The sequence below is a fragment of the Cherax quadricarinatus genome, chromosome 7 (assembly GCF_038502225.1).
Source record: "Cherax quadricarinatus isolate ZL_2023a chromosome 7, ASM3850222v1, whole genome shotgun sequence".
Classification (NCBI taxonomy): domain Eukaryota; kingdom Metazoa; phylum Arthropoda; class Malacostraca; order Decapoda; family Parastacidae; genus Cherax; species Cherax quadricarinatus.
This window is the reverse complement of record NC_091298.1, coordinates 14,221,998-14,247,077: the sequence shown is the minus strand read 5'-3', so window position 1 is coordinate 14,247,077 and position 25,080 is coordinate 14,221,998. Positions and strand designations below refer to the sequence as shown.

The following is a 25,080-nucleotide window of genomic DNA, read 5'->3' as shown; positions in this document are numbered from 1 at the left end:
AAACATTAGGAAATATAAATATGAAACATTAGGAAATATAAATATGAAACATTAGGAAATATAAATATAAAACAGAAATATAAATATAAAACATTAGAAATATAAATATAAAACATAAAACATTATAAATCTAAAACATAAAATACATGAAACATATATATATATATATAAAACAGAAAATATAAACATTAGAATGTATAAAACATTGGGTATAAAACATTAGAAATAAAACATTAAAATATAAAACATTAGATGGTATAAAACAAAATATAAACATTAGAAGGTATAAAACAGATATAAAACATTAAAATATAAAACAGATATAAAACATTATTAGATATAAAATATTAGAAGATATAAAACATTAGGTATAAAACATTAGAAGGTATAAAACATTAGAAGGTATAAATCATTAGAAGGTATAAATCATAAGATATAAAATATTAAAAGATATAAAACATTAGAAGATATAAAACATTAGAAGATATAAAACATTAGAAGGTATAAATCATAAGATATAAAATATTAAAAGATATAAAACATTAGAAGATATAAAACATTAGAAGATATAAAACATTAGAAGATATAAAACATTAGAAGATATAAAACATTAGAAGATATAAAACATTAGAAGATATAAAACATTAGGTATAAATCATTAGAAGGTATAAATCATTAGAAGGTATAAATCATTAGAAGGTATAAATCATTAGAAGGTATAAATCATTAGAAGGTATAAATCATTAGAAGGTATAAATCATAAGATATAAAATATTAAAAGATATAAAACATTAGAAGATATAAAACATTAGAAGATATAAATCATTAGATATAAAATATTAAAAGATATAAAACATTAGAAGATATAAAACATTAGAAGATATAAATCATTAGATATAAAATATTAAAAGATATAAAACATTAGAAGATATAAAACATTAGAAGATATAAATCATTAGATATAAAATATTAAAAGATATAAAACATTAGAAGATATAAAACATTAGATATAAAACATTAGAAGATATAAAACATTAGAAGATATAAAACATTAGAAGGTATAAAACATTAGATGATATAAAACACTTGGCAGTATAAAATGGTTTAAAACAATATGGTTGGCAGCTTAAATAATTGCAAGAGGCAGTTTCATACATTAAGCAGGACAGTACTACCTAGGGTGACAGTAGCCTCAGGCTGATAGTGCCCCAGTGCTACCCAGGCTGATAGTGCCCCAGTGCTACCCAGGCTGATAGTGCCCCAGTGCTACCCAGGCTGATAGTGCCCCAGTGCTACCCAGGCTGATAGTGCCCCAGTGCTACCCAGGCTGATAGTGCCCCAGTGCTACCCAGGCTGATAGTGCCCCAGTGCTACCCAGGCTGATAGTGCCCCAGTGCTACCCAGGCTGATAATAGCCCAAGTGCTACCCAGGCTGATAATAGCCCAAGTGCTACCCAGGCTGATAATGCCCCAGTGCTACCCAGGCTGATAGCTCAAGTGCTACCCAGGCTGATAGCCCAAGTGCTACCCAGGCTGATAGCCCAAGTGCTACCCAGGCTGATAATAGCCCAAGCACTACCCAGGCTGATAGTGCCCATGCTACCCAGGCTGATAGCCCAAGTGCTACCCAGGTGTGAGCAGCACCCAGGTGTGAGCAGCACCCAGGTATGAGCAGCACCCAGGTATAAACAGCCCAGGTATGAGCAGCACCCAGGTATAAACAGCCCAGGTATGAGCAGCACCCAGGTGTAGCACCCGGGTATGTGCAGCACCCAGGGGTAGCATCCTGGTATGAGCAGCATGCAGGTATGAGCAACACTCACACACAAACATGCTCCCAAAATATAAATCTTATAAACACCAGTTTTATATAAAATAAATATAACAGAAGGTAAAGTACACAGCAAGGAATACATGAAGAAATATTAACTTACTTCATGTTAGTTGTCTTGGTTTAACTAACTACTTGCCCAAAATAAGTGTTATGAGGTTACTACTGAAATCATCCAGGGGTTGAGAAGTTCAAATATCTTGCTGAGGTTGAGAAGTTCAATTATCTTACTGGGGTTGTGAAGTTCAAATATCTTACTGGGGTTGTGAAGTTCAAATATCTTGCTGGGGATGTGAAGTTCAGATTTCTGGAATGATAAAATGCCCATTTCACTTGACTAATATGAAGCCTACCAAAAGGTAAATACTGGAAATACATAAGTAGCACAGGATTGTAGATGAATGGTTCAGAGAACCGGCACAGTTGATAAATTAGACACATGTGCAACTCTTGGGTTTACCTGGAGTTTACCTGGAGAGTGTTCCGGGGGTCAATGCCCCTGTGGCCCGGTCTGTAACCAGGCCTCCTGGTGGATCAGAGCCTGATCAACCAGGCTGTTACTGCTGGCTGCACGCAATCCAACGTACAAGCCACAGCCCGGCTGGTCAGGTACCGACTTTAGGGGGTATCTTTATTGAGGAAACGTTTTGCCACACAGTGGCTTCATCAGTCCATACAAAGAAGTAACATGAAGAACAGGAGGAGAATGAGGTAATCAGTCCCTCAACCTCGAGTCGATATGGTCAGTTCATCAATCTTGAATAGAATGCGGCATATGTGCGGAAAAGGGACTAGTAGAGGGACTAGTACCGAACTTGCACACGAAAATCACTCACTACGAAAGCAAAAGACTTGGCAGACGATGCACCATCCCCCCAATGAAAAGCAGGGGTGTCACTAGCACGTTAAGAGACCATACAATAAGTGTCAGGGGCCCGAGACTGTTCAACTGCCTCCCAGCACACATAAGGGGGATTACCAACAGACCCCTGGCAGTCTTCAAGCTGGCACTGGACAAGCACCTAAAGTCAGTTCCTGATCAGCCGGGCTGTGGCTCGTACGTTGGTTTGCGTGCAGCCAGCAGCAACAGCCTGGTTGATCAGGCGCTGATCCACCAGGAGGCCTGGTCACAGACCGGGCCGCGGGGGCGTTGACCCCCGAAACTCTCTCCAGGTAAACTCCAGGTAATAAACCGTAGGCAGGAGAGGTGCAGCAGTCGTAGGTGGTGTCACATTTGTACAATGTGGAAGTAGGTCGTGCCCAAGGGTTAGGTTGGGAAAAGGGGGGCAAAAGGTTGAAGTTCCTAAACCTGTACTCCCTGGAACGCAGGCGAGAGAGATGATTATATACACCTGGAAAATCCTAGAGGGACTAGTACCGAACTTGCACATGAAAATCACTCACAACGAAAGCTAAAGACTCGGCAGATGATGCAACATCCCCCAATGAAAAGCAGGGGTGTCACTAGCACGTTAAGAGACAATACAATAAGTGTCAGGGGCCCAGGACTGTTCAACTGCCTCCCAGCATACATAAGAGGGATTACCAATAGACCCCTGGCTGTCGTCAAGCAGGCACTGGACAAGCACCTAAAGTCGGTACCTGACCCGCTGGGCTGTGGCTCGTACGTTGGATTGCGTGCAGCCAGCAGTAACAGCCTGGTTGATCAGGCTCTGGTCCACCATGAGGCCTGGTCACAGACCGGGCTGCAGGGGCTTTGACCCCCGGAACTCTCTCCAGGTAAACGTAAACTCCAAGTAAGATTACACTGTGTGTGTGTGGGGGGGGGGGGATGGAAGGTAGTCAATTTAGGGAACTGGAGCACAGATACAATTCCATAGATCAAGAGCCCCTTACCAGCATCAAGGGGTGACACTAGAGAAGGTGTGCTGTGCCACCACAAACTAACATGCTCAATAGCCCATCAATATTCCTAACACCCTTACCATCATGATTCCTAACACCCTCACCATCATGATTCCTAACACCCTCACCATCATGATTCCTAACACCCTCACCATCATGATTCCTAACACCTTCACCATCATGACTTAATTCACCATCACTACTAAGGAGAGAATGATGATTAATGTGTTTCTTCTTTTCTGGGTCACTGTCTCAGTGGGAAACGGCCGATGTGTTAAAAAAAATACAAAATACTGTATGAATTTTGAGGAAGGAGCAGCATATTTTTTAATGGATTTTTTAACCCTTTGAGGGTCGACAGGCCCTCTCCGAAACTCGTTCTCAGGGTCGGCCAAATTTAAAAAAAAAAAAATTATTTTCTCTTATGAAAAGATAGAGAATCTTTTTCCGATCATAACGACACCAAAAGTTTGAAATTTGATAGAAAACTTACGGAATTATGCTCTCGCAAAGTTAGCGGTCTCGGCGATGTTTACGCATCGGCGATTTTGCCCACTTTGAGCCCCATTTTCGGCCAATTTCACTGTACTAGTCGACAAAAAACATGAATATTTCGCTAGAACTCCATTTTTTCTATCGAATGGGTGCAAGAAACCACCCATTTATAAATTCAACTATCCAGTACAGTGGTCAGAATTTAGCAATTTTGCCAATTTCACACAAATTTCAAAAGATGCCAATTTCCGAATAGGGTCCAGAATAAACAAGATAGACATTCCTGGCACTAAAATGACATTTCCTCTAGTCATTAGTCACGTCTCAAGGCCCCTCTTATATTCTTTTGCTTTCCACTTTGAATTTTTATTCTCACAAAAAATATAAGATTTACTGTTATGCAGACTACTGCATTAGTGTAAAAAATGGTATAAATATTATTGGTGCACTTGTGAAAGAATATTAGACTCACCAGTTGACGTGTATTGCACGCTTGGCATGATTTGTTTACTTTTGAAGTTTGGTAAAAATCGAACATTTCTGCTACTTTGAGCTCAATTTCAAGGCACCTTTCATTGTAAAACCAGTCAAAATCATCTCAATTTCTGTAATATGTCTTCCATTCTATAAAATGAGACCAAGAAAACTAGAATAGAACAATAAATACCATACGAAAATACACTGCAAAGTCGCTGATTTATTAAAAAAAAAATGGTAAAAATTTTTTTTTTCTCATTATGCAGTGTGTGCTGCAGGATTTTTTTTAGACTGTGCACACTGACCACATAGACCCATTCTTTCATATGAAGGCCAACCAGCTTTCTCCCACTAGATTTGAGGCCGCTAGAATTTAGGAGTACTAGTACGTCAAAAACCCCTACTCGTAAGACGTACTAGTACGACGAAAACCCTCAAAGGGTTAATAGCCTAATTAAAACCAAATAAGGAAAAAAAAAAGTTGCTTCAGACAACATATTTTGGATTTTAAAATGCACTGTGGAAATAAGCTAATTACAGGTCTGACATCACAAATCCGGCAATCGGTTATTCGGTTCCTTCAGTTATTCGGCACTAATTTTGGCTAGCATAATTTCAAATTTCCAGGGTCGCCACACCAACCTGCTGGTGCTGTTTGGTGGCGCTACTTGCTGCATAAGTCATTCCAATTTCTTTTTCTCCATTTATTGTTTTAACCTGCTTACTTTTAGCCCTAGCCATGGTTCCAATGAATAAAAGAAATGCTTCTCATTATGTAAAGCACCTACACAGTACATTATCCATTAAAGATAAGGTGGCTTTGAAGCCACTGTTGGTTGTCATGAGCTCAGTCTCATGAAGCAGGAGAATATGCTTTATTATTACGCTAATATCAACACTACAGCTTATTTGCCTATCACAATTGATCTAATATGACATAAGAAACAATATAAATAACATAAAACATGTTAATTACTCCAGAATGTATTTGTCATAACACCGAGCAGTTCGATGGAGGTATGAAGAGGATATGGTATACAATACACATAGGGCATATATATGGTATACAAGTACCATTCCCCTATCCCTGTCTTGAGGGCTTATATTAGAGAAAACTGAGTATAGCACAGGGCTTACTGTGATATACACTCGTACTGCACCATAAACTTTATACAAAGAAGTTATTTTCTCTATATAGATTAAGACACATAGCAGCATGTGTAGAGAACCTAGGATAGCCCAAAAAAAGTCAGCATGGCTTATTTTTAGTACCTGGCTTGGGTTGGCCATATATGATTTTTGGTAAATATTCGATTCCCAGCCAGGGTAGAAACATTAGGTGTGTTTCTTTACACCTGTTGTCTATGTTTACCCATCAGTAAATGGGTACCTGGGTGTTAGTCGACTAGTGTGGGTGTTATCCTGGGACACTGACCTAATTTTCTTGAAATACTCAGCATAACAAGCGGCTTTCTATATAGTAGTATGTCACTGATGTCAGCTAGGCCTGTATACCTTGTACATGTACATGTAGTAAATAAAGATATTGTTATTATATTATTTTCTCAGTTGTTTGTTGGGTTATCTTATTCAAACTTGGGCAATGTATGATGGAAAGATACTTCTTCGCATACACCAAAAATGAAAGAAATCAGACTATAAATAGCGGAGTTCACTTCTCAGCCATTAGCAGCCGCTTAGCGGTATATTTTTGTATGGTTGTTATGGTTATATTCTCATTTTTTCGGTCTCATTTGATAGAATGAAAGATATATTACAGAAATAGATATGATTTTGATTGCTTTCATGACGAAAAGTACCTTGAAATTGCGCTCACAGTAGCAAAAATGTTCTATTCTTTAGCGAAGCTCAAGAGTAAACAAATGACGTCACCGTCCAATACCTGTCTGCCCGCCAGTCCAAATTCCAGTATGGAGTCAAGAATGGCTCGACATTATTTATACAATTACAATAATGCAGCAGTCTGCATAACAGTAAATCTTCTATTTTTTTGTGAATAAAAATTCCAAATGGTAAGCAAGAGTAATATAAGAGGGGCCTGTAGCCGTGACTAATGAACAGAGAAAATGTTATTTTAGTGCCAGGAATGTCTGCATTGTTTATTTTGGATCCTATTTTGAAATTGGCATCTGTTGAAATTTGTGTGAAATCGGCCAAATTGCCAATTTCTGACCACTTTATTGGGTAGTTGAAATAAGTGAATGGGCGCTTTCTTGTACTCAGTTGACAGACTAGAAGTAAATAAGTTTATTCAGGTATACACAAATACAGTTACATAGATTATCATATATATCAGTGTATGTATAGAGAACCTAGGATAACCCAGAAAAGTCAGACAAAGTGACTTGTTTCCAGTACCTGGCTTGGGCTTGCCCTATATGATTTTTGGTAAATATTTTTTTCTTCTTGGTTTTTTGATGATGGAAAGATGCTTAACGTACACCAAAAATAAAAAAGACGGACGGTAAATAAGGGAGTTAACTTCTCAGCCATTAGCTGCCTCTTTGCAGCATATTTTCATATGGTTTTTATGGTTGTATTCTCATTTTTTTTTTAACTCATTTGATAGAATGGAAGATATATTACAGAAATAGACATGATTTTGAGTGCTTTCATGATGAAAAGTACCTTGAAATTGAGCTTGAAGTAGCGGAAATGTTCAATTTTTGCCGATGTTCAATGAATTGTGCAAGCCAAGTTGGTTAATTTTATTGTGTGTATTCTAACCTAACCACTCTGTAATTTGGCAAACTCAGTAATCAGGCACACTACAGGTCCCAATGATGCCGGATTTGTGATGGAGGACCTGTACTTGGCAAATCAAAATTGTAATTACACATTGTAACCTTTACAAAGAAATAAAATTATTATTATTATTATTTCATGTGAAAAAAATTATTTTGTTTAATACTTTTGGGTGTCTGGAACAGATTAACTGGATTTCCATTATTTCTTATGGGGAAAATTAATTCAGATTATGACAGATTCGGTTAAAGACACACACTGGAATAGATTAATGTCATAATCTGAGAGTCCACTGTAAATTCAAATTTAGTAAAACAATCTTGTAAGTCAAATCTGATTTACTCCTTTTAACCCGTAAACGGTCCAAACGTATATACACCTACCATCCGACTTACGACCACTGGACTTACGACCGTGTTTTTTATGCCAAATTTCTGGGAAATAAACAACTATTTGTGTAGTACACAGTGTTTATCCTAAACCTTACAGTATAAAATACAGTACTAACAGCATAAAAAGTAAAGTAAAACATGAAATACCAAAATAAAACAATAAAATAAAGTCATTAAAAAGATGTTTTGTTGATATTCAGTAGTAAAGTTCGACTTACGACCATTTCGACTTACGACCGGTTTCTCGGAACCAAACTCGGTCGTAAGTCGGATGGTAGGTGTATATGTTTTTTCAACATTTGAAAGTATGCAAAAAAAAGTAGATCTACTTTTTGTTTTTTTACATTTGAAAATGTGTAAAAAAAAACGTAATCTACTTTTGTAGCACTACACATGTGAATGTAGATCTGCTTGGACCATTTATGGGTTAAAGGGAGAGTTCCTTAATGCTAGTGAAGGGCTCTTGATTCAAGGAACTGAATCAATAGTCCATTGCAATAGATCATTAATTCCCATTGTATGCCACCTACTGGTTTACTATAAAAAAAAATAGTAACCCCCATGGCAAAGCTCTCGCTTTACACATGGAGGGCCCAGGTTCGATTCCTGGCGGGGTAGAAGCATTGACATGTTTTCTTACACCTGTTGTCCTGTTCACCTACCAGCAAGTAGGTACCTGGGTGTTAGTCGACTGGTGTGGGTCGCATCCTAAGGAGACAAAATTGAGGACAATGGAAATAAGACAGTCCTCGAAGATGCACTGCCTTTCTTGGGTTATCCTGGGTGGCTAACCATCCAGAGTTAAAAATCCGAACGAAATCTTATCTTAACAATTGTAAATGACCTCACGAGGCAGTAACTGGTAGGCTTAATATATTAGGTTATAGCCTACTGGCAACAAATTAATTTTTTAATACTAATTATGTCAATAATACTAATAAAAAGACTTGTACAGTGGACCCCCGCCTTTCGGTAGCCACAACTTTCGTGAAATCCGACTTTAAGCAATTTTTTCGGCAAAATATAGCCTCACGGTTCATGACTGACCTCGTGATTCGGCAAACATCTGGTATGCATCCAAACAGCATCCCAGCGTCAACGCGCACACAAAGCCAGACTTCCGCACCATTCACACTCTGTGGCAATGTTTATCAGAGTGACCATCACCCCAAGGGTTCATATGATACATTTCATAATAATCCATTTTTTTTTTGTGCTTGCAACTGCTAAAGAAGTCGCCATGGGCCCAAAGAAAGCTAACGCCAGCCCTTTGGTAAAGAAATTGAGGAACACAACTGAATTAAAGAAAGAAAGAAATTGAAAAATATGAAAGTGGAGTGCATGTTTCAGAGTTTGTTTGGATGTATGGCAAACACCATTCAACCATCACTTCGATCATGGCGAAGGGAAAAGAAATCAAGGAAGCTGTTGTTGCAAAAGGGGTAGACATGCTGACAAAAAAGAGAGATTTCAAATCCTCGAAGTGGAGAGGATATTGTTGGTGTGGATTACCCAAAAACACAGTTAGCAGGAGATAGTGTTATGCAGTCAATAATTTGTGATAAGGTAAGGCAGTTGCATGATGATCTCGTAAAAAGAATGCCTGCAACAAATGCTGTTTGTGATTTTAAGGCCAGCAAAGGCGGGTTTGAGATTTAAGCATAGTGGCATACACGGTGTGGTAAGGAATGGCGAGGCTGCCAGTTCTGACAAAAAAGCGGCTGAAAAATATTTTCAGGAATTAAAGGGGTACAGAGACTGAACAATTGAAACCCCAACAGGTATTCAATTGTGACGAAACAGGCCCGTTTTGGAAGAAAATGCCAAAGAGGACCTACATCACAAAAGAGGAAACAGCATTGCCAGGACACAAGCCTATGAAAGACAGGCTAGCTCTCATGTTTTCTAGTAGTGCTAGCAGGGATTGCAAAGTAAAGCCTTTACTGGTGTATCACTCTGAAAATCCCAGTGTTTTCAAAAAAACTGGGTCACCAAGGCTAATTTGAGGGATGTGGAAGGCTAACAGTAAGGTATGGGTCACGAGGGACATTTTCCTCGATTGGTTCAATGAAGTGTTTGACCCCAGTGTGAAGAAATACCTCCTGGAAAATAAATTGGAAGTCAAGTGCCTCCTGGTAATGGACAATGCTCCATTTCATCCTCCAGACTTTGAAGAGCAAATGGTGCAGGAGTTTAGTTTCATCACAGTGAAGTTTTTGCTCCCTAATACCACTCTCCTCTCCTCCAGCCCATGGACCAGGAGGTCATTTCAAACTTCGAAAAAATGTACACCAAAGCATTGTTTGAAAAGTGCTGTGAAGTGACCTCAGACACTGAATTGACCCTAAGAGTTTTCCGGAAAGATCACTTCAATATCTCCCACTGCATAAACCTTTCGGGTAAGGCTTGGGAGGGAGTGACTTGCAGGACTTTGAACTCTGCTTGGAGAAAATTGTGACCTGAATGTGTACAAGAAGGAATCTGAAAGGTTTGAGGCTAACCCTGAGGAGCCTATGCCAGTTGTGGAAAGTATTGTGGCATTGGGGAATTCCATAGGGTTGGATGTGAGTTTCGAGGATGTGGAAGAGTTGATGGAGGACCACAATGAAGGGATAACCACTACAGAACTGCAAGAGCTTCATCTGCAACACCAACAGACCACAGCGCAGGAATTTTCTTCAGAGGAGGAATAGAGATGGAGGAAGCTGCCTTCTTCAAAGATTAAGGACATTTGTGTTAAGTGGATTGAAGTGCAAACCCTTATGGATGAACTTCACCCTGACAAAGCTGTTGCAGGCTGTGTTGGCAACATGTACAAAGACAATGTTGTGTCCCATTTTAGGGATGTTTCAAAGACATGCCAGAAACAGAGCTCTCTGGACAGATATTTTGTGCAACAGGGGTCCAGTGACAAGCTGGTCGCAGTGCCATTAAAAAACAAAGTGAAGTAACCCTGGAAAAGGACTTGGTACCTGAAGTCTTTATGGAAGGGGATTCCCCTTCCAAACAATAGTGTACCTTCTTCCTCTCCCTTCCTCCCATCTTCAATCCACCCAGAAGTGGTAAGTAATATTTTATACACCTACCATCAGACTTACGACTAAGCTTGGTTCCAACCAACCGGTCGTAAGCCAAAATGGACGTAAGTCGAACCTTTGAAAATTGCTGACATACTGGGTAGGGCATAATGTCAAACTTTTCCTATATAAACTACCTACATAATACTGTAATGTACAATCATTATTTCATTTTTTTTACCATAATTTACTTCTATTATATTTTAATTATTTATTTACTGTATATAATGTATACATGGTAGTGAACTGTATTGTAAATTTTACATCCCATACAGTATCATATGTTACTGTTATCTTTATGTATTGTCGACACAGTGGAATGGGAGAATACAACTGGTAGTGTCATCCTGCCAGAATGTAGTATAACCTAAACCCTAAGTAAAGAGAAACAACTCTGGAGCATGTGTAATATGTAGCTGGCTGGCTGGCCGGGTGGGTGGGAAGCCGGGTGGGTGATTGGCTGACTGAATGTGGCTCTCTCTCTCTCTCTCTCTCTCTCTCTCTCTCTGTATCTCTCTCTCTCTCACAGGTACATGTAAGTAAAGTTATCATACATAGTATAAATTACCTAGGATAACCCAAATAATCCAGACAAAGTGCTATACAGTGGATCTGTGCTCCAGTGCCCTAAATTAATAATATTAATAATAATAATTATTATTATTACAATAATACATATGTACTAATATTAATATTATTAGTATTAAACTATAATATAATAATTGCATCCACTCATTACTTACCTTAAAAATATCTGAAGTACTCGCACAGTACTCGCTCCCATCTTGTTCCTCATCCTCATATCCGACATAGACAAGGTTGTCAGCCACAGCACAGTGTCTTCCTTTGCAGATGACACCCGAATCTGCATGACAGTGTCTTCCATTGCAGACACTGCAAGGCTCCAGGCGGACATCAACCAAATCTTTCAGTGGGCTGCAGAAAACAATATGAAGTTCAACGATGAGAAATTTCAATTACTCAGATATGGTAAACACGAGGAAATTAAATCTCCATCAGAGTACAAAACAAATTCTGGCCACAAAATGGAGCGAAACACCAACGTCAAAGACCTGGGAGTGATCATGTCGGAGGATCTCACCTTCAAGGACCATAACATTGTATCAATCGCATCTGCTAGAAAAATGACAGGATGGATAATGAGAACCTTCAAAACTAGGGAGGCCAAACCCATGATGACACTCTTCAGGTCACTTGTTCTATCTAGGCTGGAATATTGCTGCAGACTAACAGCACCTTTCAAGGCAGGTGAAACTGCTGACCTAGAAAATGTACAGAGAACCTTCACGGCGCGCATAACGGAGATAAAACACCTCAATTACTGGGAGCGCTTGAGGTTCCTAAACCTGTATTCCCTGGAATGCAGGCGAAAGAGATACATGATTATATACACCTGGAAAATCCTAGAGACTCTAGTACCGAACTTGCACACGAAAATCACTCACTACGAAAGCAAAAGACTTGGCAGACGATGCAACATCCCCCCAATGAAAAGCAGGGGTGTCACTAGCACGTTAAGAGACCATATAATAAGTGTCAGGGGCCCCAGACTGTTCAACTGCCTCCCAGCATACATAAGGGGGATTACCAACAGACCTCTGGCAGTCTTCAAGCTGGCACTGGACAAGCACCTAAAGTCGGTTCCTGACCAGCCGGGCTGTGGCTCGTACGTTGGTTTGCGTGCAGCCAGCAGCAACAACCTGGTTGATCAGGCTCTGATCAACCAGGAGGCCTGGTCACAGACCGGGCCGCGGGGGCGCTGACCCCCGGAACTCTCTCCAGGTAAACTCCAGAGTGAGAGGCGAGTAAACAAGATTAAATGAATAAACAAACGAGTGTGTAGAAGGTTGGCAAGTTATGTAAACAAACGTTGTTGATGTTACCAGCCCGACAGAATGATTCCTGTTCACTCTGTCAAGCCGACCAGAAAAACATCTCATATTTGTTAATTTATATGTTTATATGTTATGTAGCATGTTTATTATATAATATTGAAAAAGAAATCATAGATGGATTAAGCAAAATGTCTATATAAATGTTTTATACACATTTAATGTTCCTCAGTGATTATTGTGTTATTATCATTATTAATATGGCATCTTCAAGACCAATTACACTCTTAATGAGTGGCTCTGAGACAGACAAGCAGACAGAAAGACACAGGTAGACAGACACTCAGGTAGACACACAGGTAGACAGACAAGACACACAGGTAGACAGAAAGACACTCACAGGTAGACAAAGACACACACAGGTAGACAAAGACACACAGGTAGATGGAAAGACACAGGTAGACAGATAAACACACACACATATATAGGCAGACAGATACAGACAGGTTTATGTGCAACAGTGAAAACAAATAGAGAGTTCGAGAGTAAGAGCCTTTCTTGCCACAGACTTCATCTTAGGGGCCATGGTGAAATTTTTTGTCCAGTTAATACAGTATGATGCTGCTGACAGGACAGGGTTACTCAAACTGATGCTGCCTGCATGACGCATTGCCGCCGCGAGTATTGTCAAATATTGTACAGTGGTGTGCATCAGCCGGCCCAGCCCAGCTGCCAGATGCACTGTCCTAAGTCGTGTGGACGTATGTCGAGCAGGTCGTATGTCGGATGGTAGGTGTATATGTGTACTTGATTTCTCACTGTTTTCTGTATGTAAATCTATTTAATTTGAAAAAAATATATTTTTAATATTTTTGGGTGTCTGGAATGAATTAATTAGATTTTCATTCTTTCTTATGGGGAAAATGGTTTCGCCATTCATGAATTTCAACTTTCAGCAGACTCTCTGGAATGGATTAATCATGAAATTCGAGGGTCCACTGTACTAATTACAATATTACTAATCAGAAAAGAAATATTATTACTATTACATATTATACCTATTATATAAAGAAGTGTCAAACCTAAGAAATATATATAAAAATTTTTAAGATTAGCAATGAGAATATTATTAATATTTCATATACAGTGGACCCCGGACTTACGATGTCCTCAATGTAATGCATGTTAAAACCGACTTATGATGTTTGTCAGCATAAAAATTTGACTCCAACATGCGTTGAAAAACTTGCATCATTCATCCCGTAGCATCCACGCGTCTGTCTGGCCTAAACGCCTCAGCTGAGCTTGTGTGACATTGTTTACAAGCCGGGGCAGACACAGTTGCATGGTTAGTGCTTGTAACTGCTAAAAAGGCCACCATGGGCCCAAAGAAAGCTTCTAGTGCCAACCCTGTGGTAAAAAGGGTGAGAAATACTATCGTACCACGGTCAGCTGTACTACTCGAATATGTGGAGAGACTGTTATTGGTGTGGCTTATCGAGAATACCGAGAAACAATTAACCCCAGAGGGTTAGCCACCCATGATAATGCAAGTCAGTCAGTGTGTCATCGAGGACTAACTTATTTCCATTGGGGTCCTTAATCTTGTCCCCCAGGATGCGACCCACACCAGTCGACTAACGCCCAGGTGAACAGGAAAAAATGCCTGGAACTAGTGCTCATATTGGCGAATTTAAGGCCAGCAAAGGTTGGTTTGAGAGATTTAAGAATCGTAATGGCATACACAGTGTGATAAGGCCTGTTCTGGAAGAAAATGCCAAACAGGACCTACATTACTCAGGAGGAAAAGGCACTCCCAGGACAGTCATCACTACATTATTGATAAAGGTGTCATTTATTCTTCATTCAGTACACTAGTACAAGTTGAAGATTGAGACACTTATACAGCATATGGGAATCTTTATTCAGGAAACGTTTCGCCACACAGTGGCTTCATCAGTCCAATACAAAGAGGAAGGCGTAAGGAGAGGAGGAGTATGAGGTAATCAGTCCCTCAGCCTGGAGTCGATGTGTTCAGTCCATCAATCTTGTAGGATGTGTTCAGTCAATCAATCCTACAAGATTGATGGACTGAACACATCGACTCCAGGCTGAGGGACTGATTACCTCATACTCCTCCTCTCCTTACGCCTTCCTCTTTGTATTGGACTGATGAAGCCACTGTGTGGCGAAACGTTTCCTGAATAAAGATTCCCATATGCTGTATAAGTGTCTCAATCTTCAACTTGTCGGTTTTTTTTAAAACCATTCATCACAACTAGTACAAGTACAATATATATTGTGCATGTATCCTCCTTTTTGTGTTTAGGAAAATGTATGTTTCATGTGGTAAAATTTTTTGTTCATACTTTTGGGTGTCTTGAATGGATTAATTTGATTTCCTTTATTTCTTATGGGGAGAATTAATTTGACTTACTATAATTTCGTCTTACAATGTGCTCTCAGGAACTGATTAATATTGCAAGTCGGGGTCCACTGTATAACAACTTTATATTTTAATGGAATGTACTGCAAACACCATTGATGGATTGGGTTTAAAGCCTATCTACTACATGGTCATGATTTAGAGAGTTTAAAGCCTATCTACTATACAAAGGTTATAATTTATTTATTGGGTTTAAAGCCTATCTACTACACAAAGGTCATGATTTATTGGGTTTAAAGCCTATCTACTACACAAAGGTCATGATTTATTTATTGGGTTTAAAGCCTATCTACTACACAAAGGTCATGATTTATTGGGTTTAAAGTCTATCTACTACACAAAGGTCATGATTTATTTATTGGGTTTAAAGCCTATCTACCATTCACATCATTATGAAGCTGTGTGTAGTCTGTGGTCAGTCAAACAAACGGGCTTCCACATGGATAAATTGTCATTTTTGTGGAAATTGGTGTCACGCTCCTTGTGCAGATATCCCAGAACTAGCTACAAGCAGTATTAAAACAGAGAAGTGTTTTTGGGTATGCCCAAATGAGGAAAATCTGTGGACTAAAATCACAAGGGTATTAAAAGAGGACAACATCAAAGCTGCTTTCATAGAAAACCTGGAAGCTTTCTACAACAGATGGGAACATAAAAAGTCTGGGCTGAATGGTACTGCCCTTGATACTGGCCATGTAGTCACAAACTGTAAGGCTGGAGGTGATGTCCTGGTAGTCAGTAAATGTGGGGCTGATAGTGCTGTCCTGGGAGACAGTAATGGTGAAGCTGGAGGTGCTGTCCTGGGAGACAGAAATGGTGAAGCTGGAGATACTGTCCTGGGAGACAGTAATGGTGAAGCTGGAGATTTTGTCCAGGTAGTCGGGAATTATACGCAGGAAGGAATACATATAAATGACCTCATAGAAGACAGGAGCCATAGTAGGGAAACAAGTGTAGTCAAAGATAAGATAAAACCAATATTGCAAACAAGAAATACCGCAGGAAATAGCAAACAAGAGGACTCCAATAGCAATAGTGAGGATAAATTACCAAAAACAACTGGTGGGAGCTCCATTGTTGGTGCTAGGGAGGATAGGAATAAGACAGGGAAACATGCACCAACAGGGAATACAGTCACAGAAACCCAAGGCAAACGGAAACCAAGCCTGTGCACATACTATGCACTTGGTATCTGCTGGCATGGGAAATCTGGAAAAACAGATGGGACATGCAACTATGACCACCCTAGAAAATGTCATGTCCATATGACAACAGGAAAATGCAAACTCCCTTCCTGTAAGCTTTTTCACCCTGAAATGTGTACCTCTTCAGTACAGGAAAGACTGTGCTATAACTTAAATTGCCAGGCATACCATCTAAAGGGGACAAAAAGATACAAAACATCCAGGCCATGGGAAAACCTGGGTAGCCACAGACACTCAAGAGGGAGAGGTTTTTTAGTGCCAGGAAGGAAAAAAAACTGGCAGGAAATGGCAGAAATCGTACACCAAATCCAGTCATTCCTGGAGTGGAACCACAGTCGATGGCCTCCACTCCAAACCAACAGATACAGATACTAATGCCGGAAAAAAAATCCCCCCCCAGTACCAACAATACCACCAGTCCGATAACATTCTTCTTTGCAAATATACAGGGTCTAAAGCCAGCAACAAACAACAAAATACCTTTCATCCGTGGACTGCTTGCAGAGGCAAAGGCAATGTTCGCGGCTTTCACTGAGACCCACATAAAGGATCACTTGGACAACGAAATATGGATCCCAGGTTACAACCTATACAGATGTGACAGAGTGAACAGGCAAAAGGGGGGGGTTGGCCTGTACATTGCAGAGTCACTTGTTTGCACAGAACTGCTTAATGCCTCAAATGACGTAGTGGAAGTTTTAGCAGTAAAGGTCGAGAACCAAAACCTAGTCATTGTGGTAGTCTACAAGCCTCCGGATGCAACTTCCCAGCAATTCCAGGAACAGCTGTTAAAAATTGACCACTGTCTGGAAAATCTTCCAGCTCCTGCACCCAACATCTTGCTCCTGGGGGATTTCAACTTAAGGCACCTAAAATGGAGGAATATAGCAAATAATATTGTTGCAGAAATAACACCAGGAGGCAGCTCTGATGAAAACTCACACTCACACGAGCTTTTAAATCTCTGCACAAAATTCAATTTAAACCAGCAAATAATAGAGCCTACTAGACTGGAGAATACACTAGACCTCATATTCACTAACAATGATGATCTGATAAGAAATGTCACCATATCAAAAACAATATACTCAGATCACAACATAATTGAGGTTCAGACATGTATGCGTGGAGCCCCAGACCGACAAAATGAGACTAGTCACGAGGGAGCATTCACCAAATTCAACTTCAATAACAAAAACATAAAGTGGGACCAAGTAAACCAAGTCCTAACCGATATAAGCTGGGAAGATATACTAAGCAACACAGACCCAAACTTATGCCTAGAACAGATTAACTCGGTGGCACTCGATGTATGCACAAGGCTTATTCCTCTAAGAAAAAGGAGGAGTAGATGTAAAATAGAAAGAGACAGGCGCTCCCTTTACAGGCGACGGAAAAGAATAACAGAGCGGCTAAAAGAGGTCAATATATCTGAAATGCGCAGGGAGACACTGGTCAGAGAAATAGCAAGCATCGAACTTAAGCTAAAAGAATCCTTTAGGAGTCAGGAATCGCGGGAAGAACTAAAAGCCATAAATGAAATCGAAAGAAACCCAAAGTATTTCTTCTCCTATGCCAAATCAAAATCGAGAACAACGTCCAGTATTGGGCCCCTACTTAAACAAGATGGGTCCTACACAGATGACAGCAAGGAAATGAGTGAGCTACTCAAGTCCCAATATGACTCAGTTTTTAGCAAGCCGCTAACCAGACTGAGAGTCGAAGATCAAAATGAATTTTTTATGAGAGAGCCACAAAATTTGATTAACACAAGCCTATCCGATGTTATCCTGACGCCAAATGACTTCGAACAGGCGATAAATGACATGCCCATGCACTCTGCCCCAGGGCCAGACTCATGGAACTCTGTGTTCATCAAGAACTGCAAGAAGCCCCTATCACGAGCCTTTTCCATCCTATGGAGAGGGAGCATGGACACGGGGGTCGTCCCACAGTTACTAAAAACAACAGACATAGCCCCACTCCACAAAGGGGGCAGTAAAGCAACAGCAAAGAACTACAGACCAATAGCACTAACATCCCATATCATAAAAATCTTTGAAAGGGTCCTAAGAAGCAAGATCACCACGCATCTAGAAACCCATCAGTTACACAACCCAGGGCAACATGGGTTTAGAACAGGTCGCTCCTGTCTGTCTCAACTATTGGACCACTACGACAAGGTCCTAAATGCACTAGAAGACAAAAAGAATGCAGATGTAATATATACAGACTTTGCAAAAGCCTTCGACAAGTGTGACCATGGCGTAATAGCGCACAAAATGCGTGCTAAAGGAATAACAGGAAAAGTCGGTCGATGGATCTATAATTTCCTCACTAACAGAACACAGAGAGTAGTCGTCAACAGAGTAAAGTCCGAGGCAGCTACGGTGAAAAGCTCTGTTCCACAAGGCACAGTACTCGCTCCCATCTTGTTCCTCATCCTTATATCCGACATAGACAAGGATGTCAGCCACAGCACCGTGTCTTCCTTTGCAGATGACACCCGAATCTGCATGACAGTGTCTTCCATTGCAGACACTGCAAAGCTCCAGGCAGACATCAACCAAATCTTTCAGTGGGCTGCAGAAAACAATATGAAGTTCAACGATGAGAAATTTCAATTACTCAGATATGGTAAACATGAGGAAATTAAATCGTCATCAGAGTACAAAACAAATTCTGGCCACAAAATAGAGCGAAACACCAACGTCAAAGACCTGGGAGTGATCATGTCGGAGGATCTCACCTTCAAGGACCATAACATTGTATCAATCGCATCTGCTAGAAAAATGACAGGATGGATAATGAGAACCTTCAAAACTAGGGAGGCCAAGCCCATGATGACACTCTTCAGGTCACTTGTTCTATCTAGGCTGGAATATTGCTGCACACTAACAGCACCTTTCAAGGCAGGTGAAATTGCCGACCTAGAAAATGTACAGAGAACTTTCACGGCACGCATAACGGAGATAAAACACCTCAATTATTGGGAGCGCTTGAGGTTCCTAAACCTGTATTCCCTGGAACGCAGGAGGGAGAGATACATGATTATATACACCTGGAAAATCCTAGAGGGACTAGTACCGAACTTGCACACGAAAATCACTCATTACGAAAGCAAAAGACTTGGCAGACGATGCACCATCCCCCCAATGAAAAGCAGGGGTGTCACTAGCACGTTAAGAGACCATACAATAAGTGTCAGGGGCCCGAGACTGTTCAACTGCCTCCCAGCACACATAAGGGGGATTACCAACAGACCCCTGGCAGTCTTCAAGATGGCACTGGACAAGCACCTAAAGTCAGTTCCGGATCAGCCGGGCTGTAGCTCGTATGTTGGTTTGCGTGCAGCCAGCAGCAACAGCCTGGTTGATCAGGCTGTGATCCACCAGGAGGCCTGGTCTCAGACCGGGCCGCGGGGGCGTTGACCCCCGGAACTCTCTCCAGGTAAACTCCAGGTAATCAAGTCATGATTTATTGGGTTTAAAGCCTACTACTACACAAAGGTCATGAGTGATTTCCAGAGTTAAAAGCTTATTAAACGAAGGTCATGATTGATTTATTGGGTTTAAAGCCTATCTACTACACACAGGTCATGATTTATTGGGTTTAAAGCCATCTACTACACATTTTTATTATAATCAAGGGGGAAGCGCTAAACCCGGAGGATTATACAGCGCCTGGGGGGATGTGGAAGGCATTCAGGCTTAATTCGGGGAACCGGAGCACAGATCCAATTCCCTAAATCAAGAGCCCCTCACCAACATCAAGGAACCTTCCTTGAGGGGTACACAAAGGTCATGAGTGATTTCCCGAGTTAAAAACTTATTACACGGTTATGATGGATTTATTGGGCTTAAAGCCTATCTACTACACGAAGGTCATGATTTATTGGGTTTAAAGCCTATCTACTACACAAGTCATGATCGATTTATTGGGCTTGAAGCCTATCTACTACACGAAGGTCTTGATTTATTGGGTTTAAAGCCTATCTACTTCAAAGTCATAATTGCTTCATTGAGTTCAAAACCTATCTACTTCATGAAGGTCATGATTTACTGGGTTTAAAGCCTATCTACTACACAAAGGTCATAATTTATTGGGCTTAAAGCCTATCTACTACACAAGTCATGATCGATTTATTGGGCTTGAAGCCTATCTACTACACGAAGGTCATGATTTATTGGGTTTAAAGCCTATCTACTTCAAAGTCATAATTGCTTCATTGAGTTCAAAACCTATCTACTTCATGAAGGTCATGATTTACTGGGTTTAAAGCCTATCTACTACACAAAGGTCATAATTTATTGGGCTTAAAGCCTATCTACTTCACGAACGTCATGATTTGCTGGGTTTAATAATCAAAAAGCACTAAACCCACTAGGGTATTGGGTTTAAAGCCTTTTTACTACACGGTCATTAAGGCTGCATGTAACCTATGCACCACCTGTCAAGAATACTTTTAATTGAAATGAATGGTTCAGAGAACCGACATGTTGATAAATTAGACATGTGCAACTCTTGGGTATCTTTATTGAGGAAAGAAACGTTTAGCCACACAGTGGCTTCATGAGTCCATACGTAGGAGAAACTTGAAGAACAGGAGGAGAATGAGGTAATCAGTCCCTCAACCTTGAGTGGACTGAACACATCGACTCAAGGTTGAGGGACTGATTACCTCATTCTCCTCCTGTTCAAGTTTCTCCTACGTATGGACTCATGAAGCCAGTGTGGCTAAACGTTTCCTCAATAAAGATACCCAAGAGTTGCACACGTGTCTAATTTATCAATACTTTTAATACCTAAAATATTAACCAAAGTCCAGTAATACTGAACAGGTGTTCAGCTTTAAATCATCTCAAAATTACTAAGAAGTTCCTAAATCAATTTTTAAAAATTATAATCTTAACTAATAACTAAACCCAACGGGTCATACATAACCACAATGAGCTAAACCTACAAGGGCCATACATTATAACCATAAAGCGCTAAACCTACAAGGGTAATATAACCATAAAGAAGCTCTAAACCTACAAGTGTCATACACCGTTAGGATCTCAAAGGGTCAACACCCCCCCCCCTCAAAAAAAAGCAAGCTTTTGGAAAATATGAATAAATTTAACCTGCATCAACTTAAAACATGGCAACTGCAAAAAATTATATCAACTTTAAATCAGTTTAAAATAATAAACATTAAAATCAGTAATTACAAAAAAAAAACTACATATACTATGACATTTAAATCTTAGTTTACTAGAATAATTCAACAAGGCATCCACCATATTCACGTATCCATGGCAACAAAGTCCTTATATAACACGCTGGATAATAAATTAATGCTTCAGCGAATAATAATTTCAATTAAAATTTATAGTAGTGATATAAGTGGTAGTGACAAATGGTAAGGTCGAAAAAGTGGTAAAATAACATAAGTGGTAGACAAATGGTAAAGGGATAAGTAATAACTGATCACTTATATGTGAAAGTGACAAACGTTACCACTTACCATAAAGGTTAACAGTTACTGCTGAACTCGTCTGCTTCAATTGGAATAAAAATAATTTCACAGAATTACTACTACAGATATATACATACTTTTTATATTACCATGTAAATCCACTAATTATAAATAACCAGTAATTTAGGAGAAATAAAGGAAATAGAAATATCCCAGAATGAGAAAATATTTTGTATACTGAATCTCTCAATGCACACATACAGAGAACAAGTATATATATATATATATATATATATATACACATTGATATGCTATATACACACATTTCAAGTTTACATCAATCCCCACAACCCCTGGGGAATGGAATATATCCCCCGCAGAGCCCGAGGAATGGAATATATCCCCCATAGCCCCTGGGGAATGGAATATATACCGAGGAATGGAATATCCCCCATAGCCCCCGGGGAGTGGAATTATCCCCCATAGCCTGGGGAATGGGATATATTCATTACTGGGAATGGTGGCTCAGATTCATTGGATCAAGATCCTCCCACCGTGGCCATGGTCCAGAAAATTTAAAATAAACGATCACTTAAGTGGTAGTGAATGGTAAAGTGACAAGTTACAACCGATCATAAACGATCACTTTTAAGGGGTAAAATGACAAATTACAACACTTACCAGTTAGTGGTAATGACAATGTTACAACCAATTACTTATACCTGGTAGTGACATACCAATTAGAGGTAAAGTGGCAAGTTACCACTTATGTAAGTGGTACGTGACAATTGACAACCACTTGCGTAGACATAAGTTACCATATTTTACAAAATTATTACTTCAGATATATTTACTTTATATAACCATGTAAAAACATTATTTAATGTAAACGACCAGTAATTTTGAAGAAATGAGGATAAAATTCTTACCAGAGTGCGCACCTCCACCCCCGCCATTTTCTCCCCTGCATGACTGAGGCGCCAGTTTTCGCGGGTTCCCGCACCACCACCAGTCACGTAGGAGCCGCTGAAGTGATTGGCTGATCGACAGTGACGTATGTTTGGCCAAGTGACGTCACGATTACTGACTGGCTGCTGGGTCTTAGCGTTCGAACCCGTGACGTCATAGGTTAACTCGAGACTAATTGGCTGCTGCTTCCCGCCAGCTTTGTATTTGGCTGTGGCCAGGACATTTTGATGAGCTCTTGATCCAAGGATTTGGAGCACCCCTCCAATAAAAGCAATTATATATAGAAATAGTCCAGAAATGAGAAAATATTTTATATATATTCTGAATCTCAATGTATATACACCGAGTATATATACATGTATATACATAAACATCTCAAGTGTATATATACACTTGAGCCACGCGTGGTTAAGTTTTGAAACGCATTAATCATTTAGGGGGCTGAGTGACCTGGCTTTGCGCTTCCTAGAGCGGATTTCACACATTGGCGCCAAGAACGCGAGTTAATGGTGCCAACTGAGCACATGCTGTGCCGTGGCATTTACGGTAAAGCGCTAAACCCGTAGGGGTGCCATACAGTGCCTGGGGAATGGAAGTCGCTACTGGAAATAGTGGTTCAGATTCCTTGGATCAAGATCCTGCCCGTCAAGGTGATATTAAAGGCCACTTCCAGAATATATAAACTAACGACCACTTACGTAAGTGATAGTGTAAAAGGTACAATTATAATTGACCACATACAAGTGGTATTGTGATGCCATACTAAATTACCACTTAATTGGTGGTGACAAATTACAAGACCATAAACGACCACTTTTAAAGTGACATCAGTGAAGGGGCAAGTTACAACCATAAACGACAGTGGTAAAACGACATACGTTACTACCCACCACTTACAATTTTCAGACAATTTACCATTCAGTGCTAGTGACAACTTATATAAGTGGTACATGACAATTTACAATCACTTAAGTGGTGACATTAAAAGTTACTTACCATATTTTGCAGTATTACTATTTCAGATATACACACTTTATATTACCATGTAAAAACAATGTAAATGACAAGTAATTTAGGAGAAATATGGGAAAAATTCTTACCAGAGGAGCGCGCGTCCTCACGCCATCTCCCGCGCATGACTTGAGGCAAGTTATACGGGGCTCCCGCACCACACCACCACTGTGACGTAGTAGTCTCTGTGCGCTTTGATTGGCTCGTCAAGTGACGTCACGACTGCTGATTGGCTGCTAGGTTTTGGCGCTCGAACCCGTGACGTCATAGGTTAAATCTAGGCTGTAATTGGCTTCTGTTTTCCGCCAACTTAGCAACTCTCGTTTTCATTGGCTGTGGCCAGAGCGGTGACATGCATACACCTGGCAGGTGATGGGCTCTTGATCCAAGGATTTGGAGCAATCTCCCCCTAATAAAAATATATATATTTATGTAGAAATAGCCTAGAAAAGGAAATATTTTATGATTAATATCTTAATGGTCCTAACATGTATTATAAACATTGGCGCTAATTTATCGGCGCACATTACTGCGCCACTATAAGTGTTACAGGGGCGTTACTCTAAACCACTTAAGTGATAGTGACAACTTACCACTTACTAGTGATATAAGTTAAACTTTCCTCTTGTATGTGGTAAAGTGAGTTACAACTCACAAGTGGTGGTGACAATTTACACTTAACGACCTCTTGTTAATGTTTCAATCCATCATAAACCAGCACTTATAAGTGGTAGTGACGTAATAAATGGTGATAAGTGCAAGTTACATAAGTGACCATATAATATAGTTAGCACTTACCATATAAAGTTGGCTGCTGAACTTAGTTTCAACAAATTTATTGGAACAAAAATCAATAATTGCACAATTACTTTAAAAGATATATATACTGTTTATATGACCATGTAAAAGCATTAGTTAATGAAAACAACCAGTAATTTTGGCGATATAAAGGAAAAATGCTTACCGGAGGAGCGTGCATCCATACGTCATCTTCTCCCGCGCATGACTGAGGCGCAAGTTTTTCGCGGACTTATGCACCACACCAGACTGTGACGTAAGAGCCTCTGAGTACTTACTTTCATTGGCTGATCAACCGTGATGTATACATCCTCAACAGTGACGTCACAACTCTTGATTGTTTACTGGGTCTTGGCCGTCGAGTGTGACGTCATAGGTTAAATCGTGGCTTTAATTGGCTGCTGCTTCCCGCCAACCTAGCAATTTTCGTTTT

At 39.9% G+C, this 25,080-nt stretch overlaps 1 long non-coding RNA gene across 1 annotated transcript; it reads right to left on the bottom strand.

Annotated features, from left to right (window-relative positions):
- Positions 1-995: 995 nt before the first annotated feature.
- LOC128691538 (uncharacterized) lies at positions 996-24,850 on the bottom strand. The gene is made up of 4 exons (XR_008407449.2): positions 24,814-24,850; positions 23,939-24,258; positions 11,648-11,840; positions 996-2,138 (listed from the first exon to the last, which is right to left on the bottom strand). It is a non-coding gene; the product is annotated as an uncharacterized lncRNA (long non-coding RNA).
- Positions 24,851-25,080: the final 230 nt, after the last annotated feature.